Here is a 13291-nt window from a genome sequence, read left to right as displayed (position 1 = left end):
GAGTTGATTGGATATTCAGATGCAGACTTCGCAGGCTGCGTTGATACTAAGAAGTCTACTTCAGGATACATCTTCATGATGGGGGAGGAGCTGTGTCATGGAAAAGTATGAAACAATCTACCACAGCCTCATCCACTATAGAAGCTGAATTTATTGTCTGTCATGAGGCATCCAATCAGGCACTATATATGGTTACAAAGTTTCTTCTCAGGTTTGCGGGTACTGGAGCATATCCCGAAACCATTGAGAATATTTTGTGATAATTCGGCTGTTATTTCCTTCTCTAGTAACAACAAGCATTCATCAAGGTCGAGGCATATCCACATCAAGTATCTTGTTGTAAAAGAAAGGGTTCAGAATCATCAAGTGTCCGTGGAATTCATCGGCACTAAGCAGATGATTGCAGATCTGCTCACTAAAGGGCTCCCTACCACACCATTTCAAGAGCATGTAACATCCATGGGAGTCATTGATCCCACAGATGTTTTCAGTTAGTGGGATTTGAGCATACTTTGATTTTCACAGACACTTAAAGATCTCATTTTATACAGTTTGTTTGGATAATTTTGATATAAAGCTTTATTTCTACTCTATATATATATATGCATAAATTTTAAGTAAGTAGAACTCCAGTCGTGTCTCATTGGAGACAGGTAAAAGCTTCAGGACCTCTTAGGGATAGGCATATATTATCACACTAAAGTGTGTAATCCTTATCCCACATTGCCTAGTTCCTGATCTATGTCATTAAGATTGAAAGTATTTGTGATCGCGCTTAGACTCACTTCGCCTAAATTAAATGTTGTAATGACTACCGCATTTCAATACTGACTGTCTCGATGGACCAGATTGAATAGCATTACTCATACTGTCCAACTGTTTCATTAGTTAACCATTTGGATGTTTTCTTAAAAATCAAAACTTATTTTTCAACATTTTTCAACATTATTCTATATGACAATCATTGGCGTTGCTCAATGAGGCCCAAGTGGGAGAATGTAAGAACTTTATGTAGTGGGCCTTACTGATCAATGGTCTGGATTGTCCTATCAGTTGGACTATGGGATTGAGTTAACTAGTGGGCCCCACTTCAGGTGATGCGTTGCGCAGTCTATCTATGCAACTTTGCGTACTAGAGCTGGAATGTTATAGCTATCTTACGCAGACAGCAATTTGAGTTGAACCAGGATGTTGTAATGTGGAGCGTGGGAGAGAGAGTTGTGATGGGTTTCAAACTCTCTCTCCACAAACTCTATATAAGAGAGCTAGGTCCCCGATCCTACACCACAACAGAATTCGAGTCCCATCTTTTGAGTTGCAGAAAGGGTGTGAAGGAGAGGAAGATCCTAAACTCTACAGAAATTCGGGTATTCTGGTATTCTTATCCGGCTTCCATGGCGGTGTCTCATCTAGGTACGCTATCTGAACCCCTGATCGCCATGTCTCATGCACAGACAGAACCGTGAGCCTATTCCCCATACAGATTCAGTCTCACAAAAAGCTCTCACACAGATTACCTTTGAAAAAAAAAAACTTTCATTTTTAGAAGAACCTGAGCACGCAAAGTGACTCTCGACCACGATTTCTCAAACGCACATGCGCACTCACATATGAGGCTTTTATCCCATTGGTCAGAATTCCACGCTCTGTCCCATGAATGATTTGGATCGTTGAAAGGTGGCCCACCCTAATCATAATTGTGATTGATTTTCAATCAAGCCATTGCTCCATTTTAGCAGAAAAGGGAGATGGCTAAATGTTAAGTCGTTATTCATCGGATATCAGGATTTTAAAAATCCAGGTATGATGTTGCACAGGTGCACATGTACTAATGCACTTGCATGACATGGTAGGGGTCATATTGATGTTTGTTATAAGATCCTCTCTGTTCATCAATTTTTTCTGGTCTTGTTAGAGCACAGGATGAAGAATGTAGTAGATCAAATGATCATATTGGCCGCATGGTTTGAAGTTTGAATGTGAACTTGTCCATTGTTGAAACCTCTCTAGTTCTCAACGTTAATGAATGGTACAATGGTTGGGTCAATTCTAGTCTAATAAGAAGAAGACCCGTTTTGAAATTGATTTTCCTGCCAATCAAATTTTCAAATGTTCATATTGCATGTACAAGCACACACACACACACACACACACACACACACACACACACTGTGCAAACGTGTTTTAATCTACACTTGGGAATAGTCAGTGCTTGATTGTGGGCTGACTCATGATTAGATCTATTGGCCCACCATTTGAATGATTTAGATCATCCTCTGGTGCTCTCAACAATAGTTGTTTTAGATTGAATGGTTATAATAAATGTAAGTTTAAACTCAACTTTTAGATCATATTTAAATCAAATATCAATGGTCTTCGAAGCCCCTCGAAGGTGTATATGTGTGATATCATATGCCTCAACAATCTGATTTAAATTAAGTGTTGAACATTCATATGTGATGTAATTACCTACATTTAGAAAACTACGGTCAATCATGGGCAAATTGATCTCAAACTTTATGGGTATATTATAGGTTGACATAGCTCAAGATTAGACGGTTAAAATGGGCGGATTGTGATTAATTGGATGATGGAATATAATTTATGTTATCTGTATTTTCACACACATATTATATGGATTTTCTTAATATATAACATCCGAGTATTGAAAAGTACGGGGTATCACAATATGTGATTAATGAAGTTTACTTTAACAAAGCCTATCATGTGGTAAACAAGAGCAACATGATTGGTTTTGCCATTAATGGTTGATTTTTAAAGAAATAATTTTTATAAAAAGGTAATTTTGACTATTCATCACTGCAAAAGTAAAGGTCATTTCCTATCACCAATTACCAACAAGGCTGCAGTACACTCAAAGAAAAGGCATGTCCCAGGTGAGTGTGATGTGCACCAGACAACTAACAGACCAACATGAATCACTATATGTCTCTATTGAATTAAGAAAATCCTAGGTTTTTTTTAGATTAAAATATAAGTTTTTAAAAGAATTTAAGTATAGATATTTGGCACGGCCAAGTTTTGTGTTGGTGTGGCCAAGCTTGACGTTTACATAGTTAGCATGGCCTGAATAAGGATAACATGGATCCATGGACACCTTTATATTGTTAGCATACATATTTGTCATGTTTTTATTTATTCTCATGAAGTTACTTAGTTACAAGACTATTTGGTTTATTATGAATAGAGGTAGATGATATAGCATAATAATAAATATTGGTTGTTATTTAAAATATTAGAGAATTTCATCTTGAATTTTGTATAAAACTAAATCTTATAGAAGCAAAAACTTGGTGGGTTCCACCATGATGTATGTATTATATCTACGTCGTCCATTTATTTTCTCTTATCATTTTAGCACATGAGAAAAAAAATGAGGAAGATCTAAAGCTTAAATGGACCACATCATAAAAAATAATAGGTTTCATGGTGTGAGTCATTATTTCCATTGTTTCCTTTAGTGTGGTCCACTTGAGCTTTAGATCTACCCCATTTTTAGGCTCACGTCCTAAAATGATCTGGGAAAATGAATGGATGGTGCAAATTAAACACACACAACATGGTGGGCCCACAGAGTTTTGCCACATAGTTATGGTAAAGAGGTCATGCAAATTAAGTAACTCTTTAAATTACGGTACTGTAAAAATTAGTGAGAGTATATGAGAAAGTAAATAATTATTACTTGTTTACCTTAGTTTAGCACTATTTATATGGAATTAAATAGGCCCTACAGGTAAGCACAGCAATGGCTAGGACCCTTCTACCATGTGAATCAAGCTGTCATTTCACCATGTCACATATCCAAGCTTTGAATTCACATATAAATATCTAAACTGAAATTCATTTTTAGACTTAGACTTTTTTTAGAATATCTTTTTCTTTCAGCTAACGTGCCCTTTCCTAGTGTGGGTTACTATTCACTTGGTGCGGCTTATTATTCATCTATTATGGATCACTATTCATTTAGTGCGGCTTACTATTAAGATAATGGGATAATTACACCTACCCTTCAACTAACTCTTATACATCGAGAGGCTACCCAAATACCTAGTGTGGTTACACCTACCCCTTGCTAGCTTCATGGTGAACTATTCATCTAACACGAGTTATTATTCACTTGATGCAACTTACTATTCATCTAGTTCAGCTCACTGTTCATTTAGTGCAGCTTACTATTTAACTAATGCGGCTTACTATTTATCCAGTGTGACTTACTATTCACTTAGTGTGGGTTACTATTCATCTGATGCGACAAAAGAAATTCTATATGAGCCTTCTTTATTACATTTGAATCTCTTATATTCCCTTTCAAAAGCTCTTTATTAATTATAATGAAAATGAACTATGTTTAGAGAGATTAAACTCCTAATTACTTAGGTTCCCCTTCTATAGTGTAAGTTATCCATTTAAAATAATTAAATAGCTTCTTAAGTAACTTCTTCAGTATTTCATTCTCATACGCATCATAATATATCTCATATATTCTCAATGCTTTCTATTTTATTATAATATTTCTATCTATGAAAGCCACATAGCCCAAAAACATACTTATACTCATGATATACTTTATCTTAATAAAAGCTCATTGGTTTCTCCATGGAGTATGTATATCACCAAATAAGCAATATTGTTGAACCATGTAAATTCCTATCTTTTGGTATGGCTCTCTTCTTTATTGGTCTTACAACCCCATGTTAGGCAAGTTGTCTTAATTGCATTTTAAGGATTAACCTGATATAATGTCATTAATCTTTATACATTTGGATTACTTCAATTTTCTTATAAATAGTAAGATTATTTCACTTATTCACTTATTCTTACTTAATTTATATTTTACTTTAAAATCAAGGGTGATTTCCTAGAATGTAAGTAAAGACTTATAGTATATTATGACCTAAAAAATGTAACTAAATTCTGACTATAATAAAAGCCTTCCAACAAAAAATATGGTAATATTAAAAGAATATATTATAAATGTCTTTTGAATGAATGGCAACAAATGTGATCTCGAAAGCAATATTTATATTTGATCCAAATCACATCTAACAAAGAGACAACTCTATTGGGAATCAAACCCAAAATCTCTGATTTATTTAACACCAGAGTTTTGAAATTTTGTTATTAACATTCTCACATTTTTTTAAATATCGGTCAACACACAAGAGCATATGCAATTTAAAAGGCTCTTCAGTATTGTATATGGCATCAAAGAGGCGACTCCCAATAATACATTCATCCCTTCATCTCGAAGGTAAAATATATGAAAAGATCAACTTACATACTTTGTATATGTTACTTGTACATTGATTGGGTTATTTTTTTTATTTTTGAAGTACTCATATTGTCTTTTAAAGATACATATAACAATTCGGTCTCTTATAGTCGATCTTAGAGAAAGACTTTTTTTTCTTTTTCTTTTTGAGTTAGCATGTTAGTACACACCCATGTCAGTACACACACTCCATCTTAGAGAAAGACCTAATAAAGTTCTAAAGTACTCATATTCTCGCATTATGATCTTTGTATATAGAGGCAGGAGTCGTTTAGAATTATACTCAACTGCACTGTCATGCCTCTTGATGATGATGCTCCACCTTTCATATTGACCTAATTCTTCTATATTAGCATATCAAATATTATAGCTTATCATTTTTAACCATTCAATGTGCCACAATCTCATTGCACCATGGACCACTAATGTTATACAAAATCATCCATCAGTTGGATCACGCCATCATTATCCAATAATCTATTAAATAATACAATATATGTCTTAAAGTACATATAACATGTCTAAGAGGAACACTACTTGCTCAAGACCTCCAACACTTCTTTAAAACACATAATACATTATCTCATGATTCTTACCAACTCTTGGCCCACAATGATCAACGGTGCATATGGACCAGTTTATTGTGATTTGTATCGTATCTTTTATCGATGTTGGTAATCTTCAATGGTTTATGCCATCATTTAAGGTTGTGTCCATAATACCTCACAATGACAATGTCATTATCATGATGGCCCATATAATGACAACAGTTTCACCATAGCGAGACATTCCTTCCTTTCGTTTATTAAGCAAATCCGTCCATCATGTCCAAGATCCTGCATCTAACTATTTAACAACCGTTCATCTAAGACCTTAATAATTATCTATTGGCATTACACGCCTACTTAAGATGTTCAATAGCTACTCATTTACACACAAAAATGTCTTAAATGCTTAATGACTAGATATATGTATGTAACTCATGTTCATCATGTACCAATTGTGGCATTTATTTGACATAACTTGTGATCTAAGATATCCATCACATTGTAGGATCAAGGCCATATGATTAATGTTATCCACCTTACAGGCATACTAGCACTGCCCTTCATGATTTGAATCGGGGTTTGTCTAGTATTATTTATTATGTGAACCGTACATTGAACTTGCGTGGAATAGGATACCACGGCTACGTACGAAAGCTTAGCGAGGTTATGAAATGATGGTTGTCCTAGAATGGGAGTGATTAGGACTAAATAATTTTTTTTCTTTTAAACATAATTACATTTTTAAACTAATATGCAAATTAAACTAAGGCAATTAACTCTAAGGCCTCTAAGACATTAGAGGGTCTCATTACATAAACTATAAATAATATGTTAATGAAACAGCTAGTTTATAAATATGATAGTGTACATGTGTGTGTGGGATGTGCTACCTATCAGCTCCTAGCATACATATAATTAAACATTCATCACATAAGCATAATTAAACAAGTGCTCAAATACAATCTCAAACACAAGCATATATAGTGGTTCGGTTTCCCTACTTCACTCTTGACGAACACACTCAACTCATGAGTATATCGAATTTCACTATCAAAGAATTTAAATCTGGTTCACCTCTAATCTTTATATCATATACAAGGATCGACTCCCATTAAAGACTTTACTTGATTTTCTATAGGCTCACTACGAATCTCGGTCCTACATAAGAACCTATTGATATACCCTCTCGTTAGAGGCTCTCATAAAAGACTTTATTTGATTTTATATAGGTTAACCAATAACCTCGGTCTTAGTCCAATGACCTACGTTTACTCCCGTCAAAGACTCCTACAGAGGCTAACACTTTTGCACCCACGTCTGGTGAATTCATCCCTATACAAGAGTCTTGGTCCTGTACAAGAACTTATTAAAGTTTAAGTCACAAACTCTTACCATCAATCTTACACAAGAAATGAAAATATGAACTCACTTAATGACACTTGTCAAATTGAGCCATGTTGATGGGTCATTCTTAAGTTGTTTCTTCAAAGCACGCTCGTGCTTGAATCTGCTCCTCAATTGCTCTCTCAATCATGATGTCGATGCTCTACCAAGACTTTAGCTCCAAGATCAAATAACTCGCAAGCGATGCTTCGATATGGTGACCAAGGCGATGAGAGGTATGGTGAATCTCCTACAACTAATAAGAAACTGTAATGCCCATAGAATTCACCTAGAAGGGTCTTCTATAGGATTTAAATAAGGATATACCAATAGAGGTTGGGTCTAAACTCTAGATAATGGTGGAGAATGAGTTCATCTTTAACATTGAGGTTAGAATCTCATTGAAGTGTTCAAGCTCAAGAAGATGAATCAAATCTCATAGAATATGAGGCTTAGGATGTAAGATATAATTTGGGATTCACCAAAGCTCATTTGCACAAAAAATCATCTCAAATGCCCAAAGACCGGATCTCATATATAAAGAAATTAAGTTCCAACGATAAAAAAAAAAAGCGTGGAAATGACTATATTTGGTTGCATTAAATTAGATTCAGTCTCACCAAATTAAACAAGAAAGCCGCTACACAAACTTGGGTACTTTCAGTCACATTGAATGTGGTATTCGGTCGTACCGAAACCAACCGAAAGATTCTTCGGCTGAAGCTGAAATACCCAAAATTTTGTCCCAACCCATTGTCCTATTTTAGTCGTTTTCGATCAAACCAAATGTTGTTGAATTTGTGTAGTTTTTTTAACAATACGGGACTTTTAAAACCAATCTAAGAATGGTCAATTTAGGCTCATATTGTAATGCTTCGAATTTCCATGGCCTGAGTACATATTCGTTCTTGAGAATTCTGGTTGTTAATAAAACGAATGAATAAATACTTAATAATTACACCTTATTTTTTCAGACACATTAGTAAAGATACCCATTTACGATAATAAAACCAATCATAATATAAATCTTATTGTATTTAAATATAAAAGTTCAAAAAATCATTTAATACTCACTCAAGTTGAAGCTCATTATAAATATTCAAATTCACAGCATGAAATATAAATAAAGATAAACTAAAATGAAAGCATCGATAACATAATCTCACGTCACTCGTATTCTTTCATAGGGAGATCATGCATCACTCCATATCTTCAACCCGTGCATCACCTACATCATCTATATGGTTGAAGAAGGTCAATGTCATACTCATAGTGATGGTTGTCATTCAAGATTATCACAATTTAAGTAACTACTCAAAGTAAGACAGTGTAAAGGTTCTGATAATTTTCATACTCCATCACTACGAATGGTATCGATATGCATGACCAATCTACATCAATGCATGCTTAGCATAGAGTATGTAGCTCATCATACATATTAACCACCACATTATGGCATATAATTCAAATCTAGCTCGCTCCGCATCTCATAACTACAGAGATTCGTCGGCATGTCCGACACTTCCATGGATATACGTGAACATCTCGAGATGGCACAACTCATGGATTGGAAGAATTACGTTATATGAATTTTCAACTTAGACACCTATGCTGGTTAGGTGATCAGTCAACAACAGTCATGACCAAGGAGCTCCTAAACGGCCAAAGAGCAATAAACCACTGCCAGAGAAAGGACCTACTCCCCGAGCTCAGCCATTAGGAGATGAAGTCTCTCCACTTCCATTAGATGACGAGCCCTTACACGATCTCATCCATTTTCGAGCTGCTGCTTGGAACATCACTTAGTAAGGTCTCCTGACGCACGACCACGCATGAGGCAAGACTCCAAGCCACTACACTCGGCAAGACCTTGCCCTGTACGGTAGGACGAAGAGGATGGTCATCCTCAATTTCGTTTATATTCAACTAAGGAAAGGAGCTCATTCTCAATTCTCGGACATGACACCCAAAGGCAGATAGACAGGTTCCGAGCATCAACCACTTGGTAAATAAGTCGATCATTTTGGACCGAGAAGTGGTTATATCCCAAAGACATTCATTGTAAGAAATATGGATCAAACGTCCAGACCATCCAACGGGTGCGAATAATCTTCAGAATTGTTAACTCGATGCATAGAAATCAATATGTAAGATAAAGAAGTATAAATTTAATATCAGATAATAAGATCTTAAATTCATAGAATAAAATGGAAGGAAAGCAACATGGATCCGTCCCTCCACTAAGTTTGTTATAGTTGATATCATTCAAGCATTTTCTAGATTTTTGATCCAGGTGTTTTCCTTCCATTTTCTTATGTGAATTTCACATCGTATTATCTAGTATTAAATTTATAATTCTTTATTTTATATATTGATTTCTGTACATCGAGCTAACATTGCATACATATAAATATACATGCATGATCCAACCATCTATGGATGCATATATAGACATACAAATATACAATGACGATACATATATACACACATGCATGATGCATCAATCATCCATCCATCCACGCACACACACCTCCATCCATCCATGCATCCACACACACACACATCCATCCATCCATCCATGCATAGTTACATACATTTATACACACACACATAGATACAAACATACATTTTATCATATAACCATGCACCCATGAGAAAAATTCAAATAGAAATTTTTTTTTAATAAATAAAATTTTGGTGATATCAACACATTGGCAATATTATCAAAATATTATGATACATATATAATACAAGTGACACTTGAAATTTAGGTAGTAAAATATACTAGCAATGCATCAATGACATCGAAACATGGGTGATATTTAGTGATATATCACCGATACCTGAAATTTTTTATATTACAAAATGTTATCAATATCGTCGAAATGAAGATATTGATAACATTGAAGATATTATCAATAATATTGGGAATACACAAACAATAGATGTAATACGCATAACACATAGGCTCATAATTCTCAAACTATAAATGCTTAAAGAGAAAAGAAAAAAAAAAAATGGATACAGTCATTTTCAAAATTACCTTCCTCTGGAAGCATCTCACAGAATCTCTATTGTCCAAGCAGTATCTATAAGATGCCCATATTGAAGGAGTAGTGTAGTAAAAATCCCCCCATTGTTTAAGTTTTTGGATTTATACTGCAACATCCCGTAAACGATATAAAATGTCATGATGTAAGCACTTCAACAAAAAAAAAAAAAGGAGAGAGAGGAAGGTACACTTTTAACAAAACAGTAATGGTCTTTTTGGCTGGTTAATTACCAAAATGCTCCCTTTTTGAACTAATGGTAGAGTATTGTGCGGGCCACATTTGTAAGAAACAATGCACACGCCAAAACCCTCAATTCATGTGGACCCACATGATAATCGGATCAGGCTGATTTTTGGGTCATTTCATTTTACCCCTGAAAAGCTCATTTTAGAACTTTTAAATTCAGGAGTGGCAACGGCTTGGCGCCCAGCTTCTTCACTATCTTTAGACCGGGCTTGGAAATACTAGCTTGGACAGTGGGCCCACCATTCCCAGCCCAATCAATTTTCAGGCTGGGCTTGGGCATAAATCATTTTAGCCAGGCCTAAAAGGATGCCATTCTAATTCTTCTTCTGTTGGGCAACAAATGCATCATAAACATAGACCATCGGTTTGATTCCTCTATGTCTATTTGTTTGTACGTGTGGCTCACTGGACTTGACCAAGAAATGGATTTATGCACATTCAAGTGGGAAATAGGGATTTCATTGGATTTTTGGGCCTGGCCAGTTTAAGCCAGGACCCAACCAATTTTTCAGGTGCAGGCAGGCACGGTTCTACTTTGCAAGACCCATGCCAGATTGGCCAAGGCCAACACTGATGAACTGGGCCCCAAAATCAACACAATAGGCCCAACCTCACGGACGGCTCAGATTCCTCAAGGCTTCACTGTGATCAAGTTGGCCCCTCTGTGGGCTTTGAGCCTATCCCTACTAATTGAGCTTAGTTTGGTCCAGATAATATACGAGCTTGAGTTTGGTTTGGTTTGGTCTAAATATCTGAGCTGAGCAGAGTTTGAACAGAGTCAGCTCTTTCTTCTTTTTTTTTAATAAACAATATACACAATATGAAGTTTTTTTACACAAAGATAATCCTACAAAATAACATTAAAAAAGACTAATAAAAAAATAACAACGCTAAAAAATAATGTAAAGTTTAATATAAGATATGATCCCAAAATTGAATCATATCCAAAGCTCAAGTGGATCACACCATTAGGAAAAAGTGTGCATACAATCTATGAGCCTAATCAAGTTGAATCAAACCAAGCTGAGCCAGTACTGCCCTGGTTTGAACTTGGTTTTATTTGCTTGACTTCGAGGCTTGGTTTGGCTTGACTTCTATTCAAACCAATCCAAGCTGAGCTTTTTCAAATCAATCCAAGCCAAGCTTTCAAGCTGGCTCGGATTGTGTCCAGCTTTAGATATGCACAAGTAATTTAATTAGGTGGGCCATGCAAGTCAGGCCCATCATATCACCACGATGGGCATCGAATGTGGTCTATGGGCTAGTTTGTGTCAGGCCCATCGGTTCAATGTGAGTGCCCCAATGTGGTCAGTGAGCCAGTTTGTTTAGTGGTCCATTTCTCACACAGCATTGTGACCATCCGGACGAGCAGACAAGCCACATTTTTTCAGCTGAGCGAAATCCCAGCAAACGCTTGAACAGGCCTATTCCAAAGATTAGGTTGATAAAAAGAGGAGGAACCATGGAAGGCTTTAGCCTCAACCATACTGATGGGACCTACCTTACTAATTCAGACCATTCATTTGGTGGACCCTGCTAGGAATACAAAACGGAACCTAGCCATCACCAATGTTTTTCTATCTACCACCTATGAATAGACTGATTGATGCGAAGCATTCAATAGTTAGGCAATTGTTTGAATGGTTGGCGTTATTTGAGCTATAATCTAATCAAGACATGGCCTACTAATTGGATGGTCTATATTTATTCTCGCCCCTTCAACAATAATAGAATGCTCCAGAATGATCTCCAACACCTGTTTTCAATTTCTGTGGGTTCCACCATGTTGAAGAGAAATCCATGCCGTCCATCAGGTGAGAACAATTCCTTAGATGGTTAAAAACTCAAATGGGCCACACCAATGGGAACAATGTACAATTGCACTCAAAAACTCGCAAGTTCACTCAGCGTGGCCTGCCTGAGCATCATATCAGGCTGATTTATATCTCCTCATCATCCAGGTCAGTCACACCTGATCAACGGATTTGATGAAAGATACCAATGGCCCCACAAACAAACCAGGTTGGCAACCCATGCCCGTTTCTCCAGTGGCGTGGCCCATCTGAGTATCTAGCTGATTTATGACATTATGGCCTAATAGCAAGGATAACCTGCTCAACAGTGGATTTTACATAAAACAAGGTGGCCCCCATGGACGGGTATTTTACTCGATAATAAAACAGGAGTTATTGGAGGTTTCCAGTCCAATTGTATAATAGCACCCCATCAATCCCAACCATTCAAAGAAAGATGCAAAAGATCCAAGCGGTCAGATCATCCCCAGAATGAGCACTGAATTTTCGCACAATGCATCAAGTGTTAAACCTAATTAAACCAGTTAACAGCCTGGATTTTGAATTGTTTGGGCCAGGCCTATTTGAAAATTTGATTTTCTTGGCCCGAGCCTGGCCCACCAACAGCACTAAAATCTAATGAACAGTTTAGATTGCCGAGCACGCTGACCATTTGTTACATGAACTCCAAGGGGAAATCTCTTTCCAATACAAATGGGTGATTAAAACCAAAATATAATCAGCAATCCATACTACTTAAAGAAAAAAATTCAATTGGATGCTTGGGATTGTTCAATGGAGGCGAATTCCTGTGGTGGTACCCACAGAATGGGTGGTGGGATAAGTTAAGGGGGGCCCACTATAAGAAGCGACTTAGAAAGGAGAGCAGTTTGACGCCAGTTCTCTGTTTCTATTTGGCTGCGTTCTCCTTAACCTTGTCCTAGGGCAAATTCCACTATGCGGCCCACCTATATG

This window comes from Magnolia sinica, chromosome 19, assembly GCF_029962835.1.
Source record: "Magnolia sinica isolate HGM2019 chromosome 19, MsV1, whole genome shotgun sequence".
Taxonomy (NCBI): Eukaryota; Viridiplantae; Streptophyta; class Magnoliopsida; order Magnoliales; family Magnoliaceae; genus Magnolia; species Magnolia sinica.
The sequence above is the reverse complement of the archived record's forward strand: the minus strand, read 5'-3'. Positions refer to the sequence as shown.